Consider the following 15508-nt stretch of genomic DNA (forward strand, 5'->3'; position numbering starts at 1 on the left):
AAGGTCCTTTCTATGTTGGTCAGCTTCTTCAACAAAGAGCTCAATGATGTTGTGGTTGAACACCTGGGCTCCCTTGAAGTTGCGAAAGTCAGTTCAGCTAGTTTGGAGAGGGTGATGTGTGACTTTTTTTTTTAGAAAAAGAACATTCCTTGGTCGAACCTTATTAGCATACTGCTAGACTCATGCAACGTGATGCGCGGGAGCAAATCAGGGCTGGAGACAAGGATACGAGAGAGGCATTGTTCCACTCTACTCGATGTGGATGGTGACTCTTGCCATCACATCCACAACTCTGCAGAGATTTGCTGAACCTTTTGAAAACTACTTGGAGCAGCTCTTTGCTGACATCCACACAGACCATCAATGGGCACCAGAACAGGTATCTGCACATGCATTTCAATTTTAATGAAAAATCTATTTCTAACTTGTTTATTAACTGTTTTGAGTGTTGCTAGTAGTGTAAGATATGTTATCTTCACTTGCAGTTGGGGTACCTGAAAGAAATAGCAGAGTTCCTGGACATACCTGCCACAAATCCCCAGCGATTTGTCTCCCATCGTTGGTTGTCAGCTTATGAGGTAGAGATCAATACTAAAAGAATTTTACCTGTGTTCAGAGTGCTCTACTTTGGATTTATGGGAAAGCAGGACCAAGAACTTACAACAAAATATTACAGGACCTGTACAGAGACCATGGTGTGAGTGAAAAGGCTCAATGAAGGGTTGAATTTATTCACCAGGATCTCTGCCAGAAGGGTATGTATGTGAATGTATATATTGTAACAGATTGTTCTATGGTCAAGAAGGAACTAAAATGTGTCTGTCTATATGAGAGAGAGATGAATAAAATGTGTGTTGTACACCTATACCTACTGTTTTAAGGTTATGGTTATGATTTAGCAGACACTTTTGTCCCAAGTAAATTGTTATTATTATATTTTATTAGCCTAAGGAGTACTCATACTGTTACAATCTGTGCAACATGAAACCTGAGTATGAACTCAGTTTAAACATGTTTTTTGTATGGTATGTGTGTTGCAGATAATCATGGATTTTATTGGGAAGGTGACCAAGGCATACACAGCTTGTGGCAAGTACATGCAGAACAAGCATGTACTTTAACATGTACTGTAACCTCTCAAAAGTAAGACCCTACAGGCCTTGTCCTCTATTGATCCTGTGGTGAGGGGCCAATCCCAGGCTGTTACTCAGATGAAGGAGTTGGCTAGGATCATTAAACCTTAAGTGCCCCTAGAGAGTGACATCACCCAGGAGATCATTAGGTACAATGTGGACCCCAACCTGGCCAAGTATGAAGATGGAGATGACATTGTGAAGTGGTGGACCCATGTCATGAGTTTGGGGAAGTATCCAGCTCTCAGCCAGGTTATCAGAGGGGCCCTTTCCATCTTCCATGGACCACTGGTAGAGTCCTCCTTTAGTCTCATGGGAGATGTGATTGATGCTAAAATATCTAGCATGAAGATCTCCACCTTTGATGCAGTGCAGACTGTCAAATATGTGCTGAGGTCAAGGGGCAAGACTGGCATTGGCATGTTCAAAAGAGATGACATCAAACTGGGGCCAGTTGATAAAACTCTCTGCCAGAACATTAGGGTTGCAGGGAGAAGGGACAAGACCGACAGAGAGAAGAGGATGGAGGCAAAGCAGAAGAGGCAGGTGGAGTATGGCTGCAGTGCTACATGTGAAAGTGCAGAGAAGGCCAAGACCACTGCTCTGGCCGAAGAGAGGCAGACACGTCTCAAACATGTTGATAAGAAAATTAATGCAGCCGCAAGGCCCTGGATACGTTGCAGGAGGTGGCCAGGAAGAAGAGGAAGTTGGAGTAAAGCAAGGAGATAGTTCAATGAGAGTTTATGTTTCGGAATAAAAAATGAAATTGAATATTACAAATTAGCGTCTGTGAATTTAGATTTTCAGAATTTCATTTTAGTCTGTGCCTATGGGGTGGGCTGGGGATGGCAGGGGTTGGTGGCAATGTAAGTATCTGGATATTTGCCGCTGGGCGGGGGCTTCGATTACCTCTCTCTTTTTTGACCATACATGTGTTTGCACCCCTGTAAAATACAAAATACAAAATAGTATTTAGTGTAGTGATTGTGTGCATTTGTGAGGACAATGATGAAAGATACACCACACTTTTAGTTTTATTGTTCAACAAAAAAATTGTGCCAAATGATTTCTAATTTAAAAAAAAATATTTTAGATAAACTTTATATTTTATAATTATGTATATAGAAACAAATAAACTTTACATTAAACAAATATAAAAGTTAGTATACTACTTGCGTTAAAAAAAGCATCAAAAGAGTTTGAAATTCAGTTTTTGCTGTGGTATCAAAACTGATATTGATAACTGTGAAACCATGCCATATATTGTTACTGTAAAGTAAAATTAAGATTTTGGTCATATCACCCATTGAAATTCCATCAACTAGTTCAACTGGGCGGGTTAGGTCAGCAATATTGGATGGCAGATACTTTAAGATTGTGAAACAAACAGAACTGGGCCACATTGGAACGCCAGTCTGTCACATTGGCTTTTAATGATGGTGATAAAACATAATAAAAGTTAGTTTTGTAGTTTTTTGTAGTTTTTAATTTCTTACACTGCAGGGGAAGGAAATAGGTATATAAAATTAAAACGAAAGTTTCAAAGCAGTTGCACACATCTAAATGCTTTTTGGCATTCAGAATAGGCCCAGATAGATTTCAGCCTAATAGGGATACCTGCACTGAATCTTCAATTTCACATGTATTTTGTGTATTTTCAAAATACAAAATACTGTATTTGTATTTAAATACATTTTTCCACACCGTATTTTGTATTTGTATTTACAAACATTTTTCCACACAGTATGTTGTATATGTATTTTAAATACATTTCCATGTATTTATGCCCATCTCTGCATGCGACCTACAAAAGTAAAGATTGGCGAAGCAAGCAACGAGCATTGCTGCAGGTTGATTTTGGCAGATATGCTGTGCTCGTGCTGCTGCGGTCGTCTTGATTTAGTCGGATGAAACAACTCTCTCACTCGGCAGCAAAGTCTATGAGAGTGACGCAGTAAAAACTTCCCCTCCATGCTCAAAGCATCAGCTCCACGCACACTGATACCAGAAAAACCGCTGCCTTCACTCCATGATCAAAGTAATTCAGTATGTGTGAAATGTTATGTTCATAACATAGCCTATAAGAAATAAAAAAAAAAAAAATTAAATAACAGGAGAGTTTCAAATTGGCTTAGGCTATTGTGTGTAAACTTTTTTCCCTATCACATACCAAACTAATAACATTGTAAGCATTAACACTAGCACTACCGGAATTCTATAACTACTAGAACTGCCAATAGCGGTCATTTTGACTGTTCATACCAGACAGCAGTGAATGTCATTTTTGTCATGTTATATTTACTTCAAAGCTTCTATGGTCATGTTTTATGAAAAATGTGGGGTAATTTAAGCATACATAATATAATATGTTCGTGATATTATTGTGTAAGAGCTACTAGACCTCCCACAAAAGTGCATGCCGCAATTTGCTTTCCGCAATTTGCATCCGGCAAGCTGGAGATCAAAGTTTTTCACCACAGTTAAAATGTTGTTTTTGAAAGTCAAAATGTCAACAAATATAAAATGAAGCAGAATATTTCGTTAGATAAAAACATATTGTGAATTTTGGAAATGATTACTTCTGTCTTTATTCAATACATTTGGCTTTTGGAGTTTACAATGCTTTAGCATTATCGGAAATGTTTGGACCACACGAATCGGACACAATTTTATGCAGCCTCTAATGAAATCTAGAATGAATAAATAGTTCTGTTATATTAGGACAGATAATAAACTCTGAATCACTCTCAGAATCAGTGTCAGACGAACTGTCAAGAGACCAAGAGACATCGCTCTCTGCTCCTCCATCAGACTCTGCATCATCAATGTTCTCAAGCAAGGATAAAACCTCAGTGACAGTCATTTTCTTTTTGTTGCCATTTTGACGGTAAAGCTAAGTTTTAGCTTAGCAAAAGCATACAAAACTGCCAGAAAAAGGTTGCTAGGCAACAGCTACGCACATCTTTAACGGTGCGAAAAAGCGCTGAGGAGATACAACGCCTGTAAATATGTGCGGTCAAATTGACCGCTATGGCCATTCAAGGTAGAAATACTCAGAACTCTTTTGTGTTTTGTAATTTTAATAAAATAACAATGTTAAAATAAAATTTTAATTAATTTAAGAAAATGGAACGGTAGTTATATGGGTTTTATTTCAACAAAGTTATTACATTGCAAATCTTTAAAACGGTCAAAATGACTGCCTTGGTAGTTCTAGTGTTAAAAGTCCCGTTTTACGCACTTTTTTGAAGCTTTGATTGTGTTTACAATGTGCAATATAACATGTGTGTAATAATGACTTTGTGTAATAAGTTACAGAAACTGTTAAACGCACCAACTTAAATAATAAAATACACTTACCGGTTGTGGTCCATAAACAACGCCTTCTCCAGACAAAGAGGGAACTGCTCCATCTTTCAAGAATAATCTTTGTGCAAATCCAGCATTAAACTGATTGAGATTGAGAAAGTTGTCCTCAGCAAGCTGTCCTCAGCAAAATGAGCTGCACATAGTTTAACATGTGCATTATAATTTTCGGGAACCGAGTTAAACATAAATTGTAACCATTAATCTCAAAGTACAGCTTTCCTGGGAAGCCCAAACAAAGGTGATTGGACTCAGAGATGAACATAACATCATTTCAACGACATGGCGACAAACACAAACAGCTCTTCCTTCTTCTCCGTCGGAGCGCAACAAGGCCACGCCCCCTGTTTGTGAATTCATGTGGGCGGAGGTTAGTCAAAAAAAACTGTTTTAGTGACGTTATTACTGCAGGAACTAGAGGGCTGTAGTCCAAACGGCTTGTTTTTTGTAGGCGAATTCTGTTAAATCAAATATCTCGCTTGGCATTGAACTTTGAGCTTTAGAATTTAACAGATATTATTTATACTCTAACAACAACATTACACACTAACTAAAGTTTAAAACATGGGATCACAAAGAAGGGGACCTTTAAATCTATAATTGCTGCTTTCTGCTGTGAAAATTTTGTTTGTGATGAAAATAACAGTACATTTTTGTCAGTTATTTTATCTAAACAGATCGATTTCAAAATCATATACTGATAATGTAGTAGCACTGTAAGATTACATTTGTTTGAATGCATTATTGCGAAAGCCATTGTGTGTGAATGTACTGTATCAGTTAAATCATGCCTTAACCCGGCAGCCATATCACCCTGGAGCCCAAGACCAGTTGCCCACTGAAGCTAAGCAGGGCTGAGCCTGGTCAGTACCTGGATGGGAGACCTCTGAGAAAAGTGATGGGGACACTATACTGTCAACATGCACCGTCCTTTGGATGAGACGTTAAACCGAGGTCCTGACTCTCTGTGGTCATTAAAAATCCCAGGATGTCTTTCGAAAAGAGTAGAGGTGTGACCTCGGCATCCTGGCTAAATTCGCCCATTGGTCTCTGACCATCATGGCCTCCTAACAATCCCCATATCCGCTGATTGGCTTCATCACTCTGTCTCCTCTCCAACAGTAAGCTGGTGTGTGGTGGGCGTTCTGGCGCAATATGGCTGCCGTCGCATCATCCAGGTGGATGCTGCACACTGGTGGTGGATGAGGAGATACCCCCTGACTATGTAAGCGCTTTGAGTGTCTAGAAAAGTGCTATATAAATGCAAGGAATTATTATTATTACTATTATTAACCTGAAAATAATCAGTAAAAGGAACAGACAAACTCTTTGAAAACTAGCCTGTAACATCCCACTCAACTCTTGCAGTCATTATAACCTTCTGATCAAGCCATAGCTAAATATATAATTCTTGCTGAATATGCAGTTATATTACCAGCTGTTGGCATGGTACTCGTGATGGAGCGCTCTAGAGAAAACCACAACACTCAGACTCTTAAAAAAAAATCTGCTCCTCACTCCAGTCAGAATCACACCACTCCGGTCTGTCTGTCAGATGCACGGGGAGGAGGGTTGAGTCCACTTGGAACTATGGAAGCCCTGAGTGCAGTGTTGGTGGATGTTAAATAGAAAACCGATTTTCATTCAATTACACATTCAAGTTAATTGATAAAATCGATTTATCACAAAGCCCTACTTGCTTTCATATAATTATTATTAATTTTTTAAATTGCAGGTGCATTTAAATGCAGGTTTGTAAAATGTGTGCAAGATTTGCACATCGGGTGAGTGCAATGTGCAGCATTTATTCTTATTTTCATTACAAATCTTGTTTGGTTTTATTTTAGATAACTGCATGTAAAAAAATAATTTACGCTGTAATGAATAGGCAAAATGAGAATTAATATTCATATTCAAGTGGTTGTCTTGATCACTTGAATTTTTTCCTGATAATGAATTAACTTAATGTATTTCACATCCATTACAAATATTTTATTCGTGAAGGCTTTTAATAATGAATAGTTATGAAAAGTATGCATTTTATTTATTTACATGCTGTATGGTTGAAATAATAATTTAGTTCACAACTTTAAGTTCCATTGTTTAAAATAATGCTTTATTGGCTAACGTTTCATAAAACTTCAGTTGTTATGCTCTAAAATCCATTATTAATTTCACAGTATTTTCACCTCCTAAATGACTAATCTTTAAAGTCACATTTCTATAATGGTCAAAATTACTCAATGGTATTTTTTAATGACACTATTTTATAATTATATAATATATATATATACAGTCATGCCCACAAATATTGGCACTCTTGGCAAATATGATCAAAAAAGGCTGTGAAAATTCATGTAAATTCAATGTATCCTTTCATTGGATAATAAGAATTTAAAACGGAGGGGAAATTATGAAATTAATGTTTTTCTCAAATACTCTTGGCACCCCTAGAAATTCTTATGAGTAAAATATCTCTGAAGTATATTCCTATTCATATTTACAATTTTGAGCACTCCAGCATGATTATAAACATGAAATCATCCAGCTCTGGCTTCCTTTTTCACAGAAATATAAAGAGGAGGGAAAATAAAGCCCAAATCCCCTTAATCATACATCAAAATGAGAAAAACCAGAGAAAATATTTATGATGTGCAGCAAAAGATATTGGGGCTTCACATATCGGTGAAGTGGCTTTAAGAAAAGAACTAGAGCAGTAAACATTCCCATTTCCAGCATCAGGGCAATAATTAAGAATTTCCCACCAACAGAAAATGATACAAACCTGCCTGGAAGAGGACGTGTGTCTATATCATCCTAATGTGCGGTGAGAAGGAGAGTATATTTAGCTAAAGACTCTCCAAGGGTCACAGCTGGAGAATTGCAGAAAATAGTTGAGTCTCTGGTTCAGAAAACCTTTAAAAAAATTGTAAAACAGAACAAACATCACCATATGTTGTTTGGGAGGGTTACAAGAAAAATTATCCTAGCTCATTCAAAAACAAACTAAAGCATATTCAGTTATCAGACACGACTGGAACTTTAAATGGGACTGGCTTTTATGATCAGATGAAACTAAAAAATTAGCTTTTTAACAGCAAACACTCAAGATGGTTTTTGGTGAACACCGAGTAAAAAAGTACCCCATGTGTACAATGAAATATACTGCTCTATTTTTGATGTTGTGGGCCTGTATTTCTGCTGGAGGTCCTGGACATGGCATCATGGATTATATCAAATACCAACAAATAAAAAATCAGCAAGTGACTGACTCTGTTAGAAATCTTATAATGGGTCATGTTTGGATCTTCCGACCGTAAAATAATCCAAACACATGCACAGAAATAACACAGAAATGGGTCACTGAGCTCAAAACCAAGCTTTTGCTATAGCCATTGCAGTCCTCTGACCTGAACCCTACGAAAAATGAGAGGAGTGAACTGAAGAGGAGAAGCACCAACATGGAGCTGGGAATCTAAAGGTTCTGGATTGATTCTGGATGAAGGAATGGTCTCTGATCTCTTGGGAGGTGTTCTCTAACCTCATCAGGCATTATAGGAGAAAATTTAGAGCTGTTAAACTGGCACATGGAGGTTTCAAAAAGTATTGAATAAAAGGGTGCCAGTAATTGTGTCCAACGAGTATTAGAGAAAAACATTTATTTCATAATGATATTTTCCATTTCCATTTAAAATTCTTATTATCCAATGAAATTATACATTTTTGTGAGTTTTTTAAATAAAAGATCAAAAGCATTAACAACACAGATGTATTTTCACAACCTTATTTGACCATATTTACCAAGGGAGCCAATATTTGTGGGCATGACTGTATATATATATATATATATATATATATATATATATATATATATAATTGTAGCCTACATAAATAGGTGAAGCAAAAAAATATTTGGATCGTCCCTTATTTTTTCCCTTATTTTCTTAAAGAATAGACATTTATTTTCCAAAGAATAAACATGATAACATATTACTAATTCATATAGAAATAATTTAAGCAGTTAAAACCTATTTTTAAACTTGAATATACTATTAAACTAACTTTAAAATCTCAAGGAGTTTATAAATGAAAAAGGATAAAATGTCACAGTGCATGTTAAATTGCCTAAATGAACTTGTGTTAAAATATAATTAGAACTTACAATATAATTATTTATTTTTTTAAATGAACAATTCCTGTATAAAATGGGGCAGCAACCTTTATAGCAAACATTTTGAAATCGTGCACAGCTGAGCATCGCGAGAGATGGATCTGCGCCAGAGCGCGTGAAGTGAATGAAAGTGAAGTGAAAAGTCATTTTCAGATGCAATGAAAAAAAATAATCTGGATAGCTTAGTTCTGAGGTATATAATAATTATAATTAGTTAACCCAGAGTAACAAATTTTGAATTTTTTTTTTTACACCGTAAAAAAATAAAGTTTGTGAGAGGAAAAAAATATATACAGTACAGACCAAAAGTTTGAACACACCTTCTCATTCAAAGAGTTTCCTTTATTTTCATGACTATGAAAATTGTAGTCACACTGAAGGCATCAAAACTATGAATTAACACATGTTGAATTATATATGAAATTATATACATAACAAAAAAGTGTGAAACAACTGAAAATATGTCATATTGTAGGTTCTTCAAAGTAGCCAGCACCTTTTGCTTTGATTACTGCTTTGCACACTCTTGGCATTCTCTTGATGAGCTTCAAGAGGTAGTCACCTGAAATGGTCTTCCAACAGTCTTGAAGGAGTTCCCCGAGAGATGCTTAGCACTTGTTGGCCCTTTTGCCTTCTGTCAAGGTGTGTCCAAAATTTTGGTCTGTAATGTAAGTCATGTATAAGTTACATTTTATTACATTCAGAAAAAATAACGGCTGGCCTAATGATGTTATAATGTACCAACAGGATATTTTTTAGTTCCCTTCACTTTACAACAAATGTAACAGATTAAAAATCTATTAAATTGCAAATTTAGATTCTCAGCCACACCAACACAGAGAGAAAGACTCAAATAGCGTTTTATTACATTAAAAGCTAAGCTTTAAAAAAAAAAGTATCCAAATCATAATCTCCTCCTCAAACCAGCGGAGACAATAAAACCATAAATTGTCCAATATTCTGCCCAGGGTAATACCAAAGTCCGTTCCAGCCTCAAATCAGCCCAGTGATTCCCCTACCACCGGCAAAAAAAGTGTCTGTTTCAGTAGGGTCTCAAATGGCTGGCTTCAAACAAATCCAGGAGCATGATTTCTACAGCACTGCCCCGTGTCTGTCAGTGGGAAATCGGAAAAGTCATTGGGTAGTTTGCACGTAGCCGACAACTGACAAAATTCAGATGAATGGAATAACGACTTTCCTATGCTTCAAATGGACACATCAGCAATACTATCGTGTCTGGCACTCTACCGTCGGCTCCCCCAAATCTGACACCTTTACAGCGATGAACACCTAAGAACGACTCCTTTAACACAATGCGAAGCACACACACATATGTGCGCATCAGTGTGGGAAAAAGAAATAATCACTTCCCTTCAATCGGGAGTTCGTGACACTGCAGAGTCCGAGATACCGTTCTACCAGAGTGCAGGAGATCCAGTCAGCAACAACACAGAGGGGCGAGAAGATCAGCGAGCGCCCATCCGCTTCAGTACATGGCTCGTTCCTCCTCCTCGAGCATTCCCCAGTAAGAGATCTTTTTATCCGAATGACCTGTTCAGCTGGCAAATTAGATCGCCGATGTAAATGGGGTTCTACAGGTGTGTCAATTAGTGTTTGTTGTTGCAGTTTGTGAAGGAGGAAAAACAGCACCAAAAGTCCAAAATACCACAGCAAACAAGAGAAAGACCACAGCACACCATACAATTAATCCACAACAAACAAATATAAAAAAGGTTAAAAGTACACATTGCCATAACAAAATCAATAATTTCCACAAAATAAGGTTAACCCTCAATCACTCTGCTCCTGCCCCCTTTAACAGTTGTCGTCCCGACAAAATCTTAGTGTCCATACCTGTCCGGAGGCCTACCCCTATTTTGTCTCTGGGATCTACGCAGGGGTGATCTATCTCTCTACTCAGGTCTCACTATGGGGTCTGCTGGATCATCGTCCACTGAAACTACAGGAGGGGCACATGCTATGGGCACAAAGGTCAGAGGTAATGACAAAGGCCCAGGATACGAGGCACTCGCCAATTTGGGGTTCACCATTTCAGTCTCCAGGGCTTGTGGAGGATCCTCAGGGGGATTAAAAAGGGCAAGGCCTCAGATGATTTCAATGAATTGTCCAGATGGGACCTTCTTTTCCTTCAGGCTTTATCTGGAAAACTGGCAGACCTTGGCGTAGTTGGCCAATTTTGAACGACAACAGTCTTCTCAGGATCTGTGGATAATCCCTCACCAGAGATGACATGGCCAAGGTAGGTTACCTTCTGGATAAGGCTGCATTTATGGGGCTGCAACTTTAAACCATGGGCTGCCAACTTCCCAAAAACCTGCTCCAGATGCTTTAAGTGGGTGTCGAAGTCTGAGGAGTATACAACAACATCATCCAAGTAGATAAGGAGAGAGTCATGGACCTGCCCACCCAGACACCGCTGCATCAGATGTCGAAATGTTGCAGGTACGTTACAGAGGCCAAAGGGCATTCTCTGGAACTTATACAAGTCCAGAGATGTGGTGAATGCAGTCTTCTCTCCATCCTTCGGATCCAAATCTACTTGCCAATATCCAGTGGCCAGGTCAAGGGTAGAATACCAAGTAGCTTGCTTGAGGCTGGTAAGGGATTCTTCTATCCTTGGCAAGGGATAGGCATCTTTCCTGTAGTCCATGCAAAAGCACCAAGATCCATCCTTTTTCTTCACAAGGACAATTGGTGCTGCCCAAGGACTAGAGCTTTCCCTTATGACATCATTATCCAGCATGTTTCACAGAAGTTCCCTCAATTCAGGGTAAAGGGTTGGTGGGACGGGCCGATAGCGCTCCCTGCTGGGTGGTGCAGAACCTGTAGGTATGGAGTGGAGGACTACACTGGTCCAGCCAAAGTCCCCCTCTCCTGCTGCAAATATGTCTCTCCATCACCATAACAGTGAGTCCATCTTCTGTTGTTGGTCTGTTGTTAAACCATCACCTTTCAACAGGTTAACTGGATGCAGATCTTCAGTACCAATGTGGTTGGTCTGCACATCCACTTCCACCACACCTGGATCCAGAGTCTTCAAAACAAGTTCCTTTTCCCCTCGAATCTGCCTTGGGTCAACCTGGAAGACATTAGCCAGGGGACGGCGTTGAGGTATCAATATGGGGTAAGGATTGAGGTTACGTACCATTATAGTGAGGCGTTCCTTTACCACAGTAGTAACGGCCCGGGCCACCTGCCACTCATCATCTCTCTCTGGTCCCTCCACCACAGCACAAAAATCTGACCTGGTATTTGCAGCTTAGAGGTGTGTCCACAGCACCATCTTATTGTTATTGAGGCAAATAGACAGGGTCCTGACGGGTTAACCGGGCCACTCCAATCAGCCCATCAGATGATTTATCTTGTGAAACCTTTTGACAGACAGCAAAAGCAAGCTCCCATTCTCCCCTTGCTTCACGTGACATAGTTGCACCAAAGACAGTCAGGCCAGAGTGGGCTCCCTGGAACAGCACTTACCAACAATGTGAAATGACATTCATCCCTAGAATACCCCTCTCAGCACTCAAGCACCCATCCTTTACAATCATAACCCTTTTACCTGGCAGTGTGTCTTCTCCCACTAAAAAATCCAAGATGGCATAGCCAATATATGGAATCTGTAGTCCATTAGCTGCTTTTAGAGAAAGCCAATATAGATCTTGTGGGCTTCGCTTCTGCTCTCCACCCAGCCATTTCTGAAAAAAAAGGTTTCACTAAACAGAGTAACTTGTGAGCCTGTATCAAGTAAGCAGGGCAACTTCACTCCTGCAACAACAACTTCAACTCCTGAACACATCCCCACCAAAGATGGTTTATCAGTTTCGTTCCCCTGGTCCCCCTCCCCAACAACCAGTGGTTGGGACTGTTAGTTTAACTGCCTCCTCCCCTGTTGACAGTACCTCTGGATGTGACCAGCCTTCCCACAGCCTATACAAATTGGTTTGCCTTGGTCGTCCCATTCCAGGGTCTGGTGAGGCCTGACGGAAGCAGTGTAGCGGCCTTCCCAAACAGCCCCCTTAGAGGATGAAGGAGAGTCTCTATGCCCCATTATCTGAGTAGAGAGTTGCTGTTTAATCTCATCAGTTAGGGTTTCTTTAATAACAGAAAGTTGGTCTGTAATTTATTTTCTAAGTTCGGCTCTTATGGTCTCCCTCCACTCTTCTAGCCTAGAAGCAACCATGGACAGGTTTGTCTGTGGCACAAAAATACGTGAAGCACAGACAGGCTCCATCCTCAGCTCAACTTCCAATGCCAATGTCCAGTCAATGTAGGTTTTCTCCACACCTGTCTTTGGAGTTCCTGTTGCACCACACCAGGCCTCAAACCCAGGACAAGCTGGTCCCTAATGGTCATCTCATCCTGGGCAGTGCCCGCTGGCTCCTGCTCCCTCCATGTGGAGAATAGTTCCCGAAGACGGAGAATAAAAGCAGAAACAGTTTCCTCATCCTGTTGATGACAAATTATTGACTGGCAAATTAGATCGCTGATGTAAACAGGGTTCTACAGGTGTGTCAATTAGTGTTTGTTGTTGCAGTTTGTGAAGGAGGAAAAACAGCACCAAAAGTCCAAGACACCACAGCAAACAAGAGAAAGACCACAGCACACCATACAATTATTCCACAACAAATATATATAAAAAGGTTAAAAGTACACATTGCCATAACAAAATCAATAATTTCCACAAAATAAGGTTAATCCCCAATCACACTGCTCCACTTGTTTTATAATATGACACAAATCCTTTAAATTTAATAAATAAATTTTAACAAAATATATAATTCTAATGGATAAATATAATTGCAGTATATAAGAATATAGGCTTAGCTATAAACAAAAATAATAATAATATTAATAATATTAATAAATTTAAGTTAAGCATAAGGTAAGGTTGGGTTCTCTCATTCTCTCACTTGAATGTAACACATTAAGAAGGCAAAGCTGATGGCTATTTGCGAAAATGCTCTTTGATGCGTTTGCTTGATAACTTGTGGTTAAAGTGCAGGTGCCATCACGCTTTGCAAACGCGTCGGCACTTGCAGCAGTAAAAAGCTAATTCTGGAAGGCCAACTACTGTAGGTGGACATGGTTTCAACAACTAGCTGCCACCCCCCACTTTACCCATTTTCGATTATCCGGGAGTAATGCGCTGCCAAGATGGCAATGGCTGGCTGCCCAATTTGACCTTTAAAAAAGCTCTTTAGAAACCTGGTTTTTCACAATCTATGGTTGCCCCACAGCCTCTGTGGCATGACATGGGCTGCAGAATAAGTTGAGGTATGTTTTAACCACAATGGGATTGGAGGCAACCCCAATAATTATTAACTATTTATTCATTTATAATTTAATACTATTATTAATATTGTAATTATTAATTGCCTTCTTCATTGTACTCCACCTTTTCCCAATCTTAATGAAATAATTTTTTCATTAGCCTATCATTATTGTTATGGTTTCTATTAATATAATTTTTTTATTTTTTTAAGTTATACTACACCCCTAGACACAATGACACATATGCATGCACACACACATATGCATGCATGCTCACAGAAACATGAATGCAAATACAGGAGCTAATCAGAATGAATGTTGGCAATCAGTACATATATATGTTTGTCCAAGATATTCAATGTTTGGCACGTGTAAATCTTGTCATTTTCTTTAATTAGCCTATTTTTTTTTTTTTTTTTAACTTGTATGTTGGAGATGAAGAGCCGACTGCAACTTGATAGTGATATCCAGAGAAAAAAAAATAATTTATATATATATATATATATATATATATTTATATAAGTTATAAACTCTAGTAACAGGAAGGCGCAGTTCCTGAATCAAATCACTGGGGGTGCTTCTGAAATCAGTGAGGGTGCTCTAGCCTTAACATATACAAACCCGATTCCACTGTCCACTGTTCAACTGTCCACTGGAAGTCAGTAATTTCAGTTTAGATAGTTTTAAAAATTTAACTTTTTCTTACGAAAACAAAATGATTTGCTTCAGAAGGCCTTTGTTATCCTTCGTGGATCCATGTGCATTGATTTCTTGATGGATGGAAGCACTTTTTTGGGCTTCAAATTCATGGCAGCCATTCATTGTTATTATAATGCTCGTAAGAGCCAGGGTGTATATATATTAGGGGTGGCACTGTCCGCTGTTCGGCTCACCCCACACAGTTCGGCACGCGCTGGGACCGCGGTCCAAGTTAACGTAATTCCTCAAATAAAAACCGGTAGTCAAATAAACGCCGGGCCTCTTATAGTGGCCAGGGGTGTGGTCAACACGGACAAATAAAGGCCAGTCTTAAAGGCGGGGGGAAAATTTGTGTAGCAGTGCCAGATAACGAATGTAAACACCCACTGCCAGAGCATTTCTCATTCTTGAGTCAAGAACCAGTTGAATCGGTTTTCGGATCACCAGTACACTGAACCGAGATCCATTTCTGTCAGACCCGTCTGATTCGAGAACCGAGGAGCTGATGATACTGTGCATGTGTGATTCAGCGTGAAGCAGACTGACACACAGTGTGTCTGAACCAAACTAATTATTTTGGTGATTGATTCTGAACTGATGCTAATGTTATGATCTCTGTCTACTGGAATGCTATTGCTTTTAATTTAAAACTGGTAATTTAAAATCAATTACTTATCAAACAGATGGAATTAGAAATAAAAGCCTGCTTCAAATAAAAGCCTGTTACCTTCTGCAGTTCAGGTAAATAAATGCCCCGGCTTTTATTTGAGGAATTACGGTAAATCTGACAAAGCATATCTAATATGGTTTGCTATAAATAGCACGCAAAACAAACTGGGTTCAACTA

The 15508-nt window shown here is 38.9% G+C and overlaps 1 long non-coding RNA gene across 1 annotated transcript; it reads left to right on the forward strand.

Moving 5' to 3' along the window:
• The first annotated feature begins 484 nt into the window (after nucleotides 1-484).
• On the forward strand, nucleotides 485-1879 carry LOC127951927 (uncharacterized). The gene is made up of 3 exons (XR_008152767.1): nucleotides 485-578; nucleotides 677-755; nucleotides 1041-1879. It is a non-coding gene; the product is annotated as an uncharacterized LOC127951927 (long non-coding RNA).
• The last annotated feature ends 13629 nt before the right edge of the window (nucleotides 1880-15508 follow it).

Source organism: Carassius gibelio, chromosome B3 (genome assembly GCF_023724105.1).
Source record: "Carassius gibelio isolate Cgi1373 ecotype wild population from Czech Republic chromosome B3, carGib1.2-hapl.c, whole genome shotgun sequence".
Taxonomy (NCBI): domain Eukaryota; kingdom Metazoa; phylum Chordata; class Actinopteri; order Cypriniformes; family Cyprinidae; genus Carassius; species Carassius gibelio.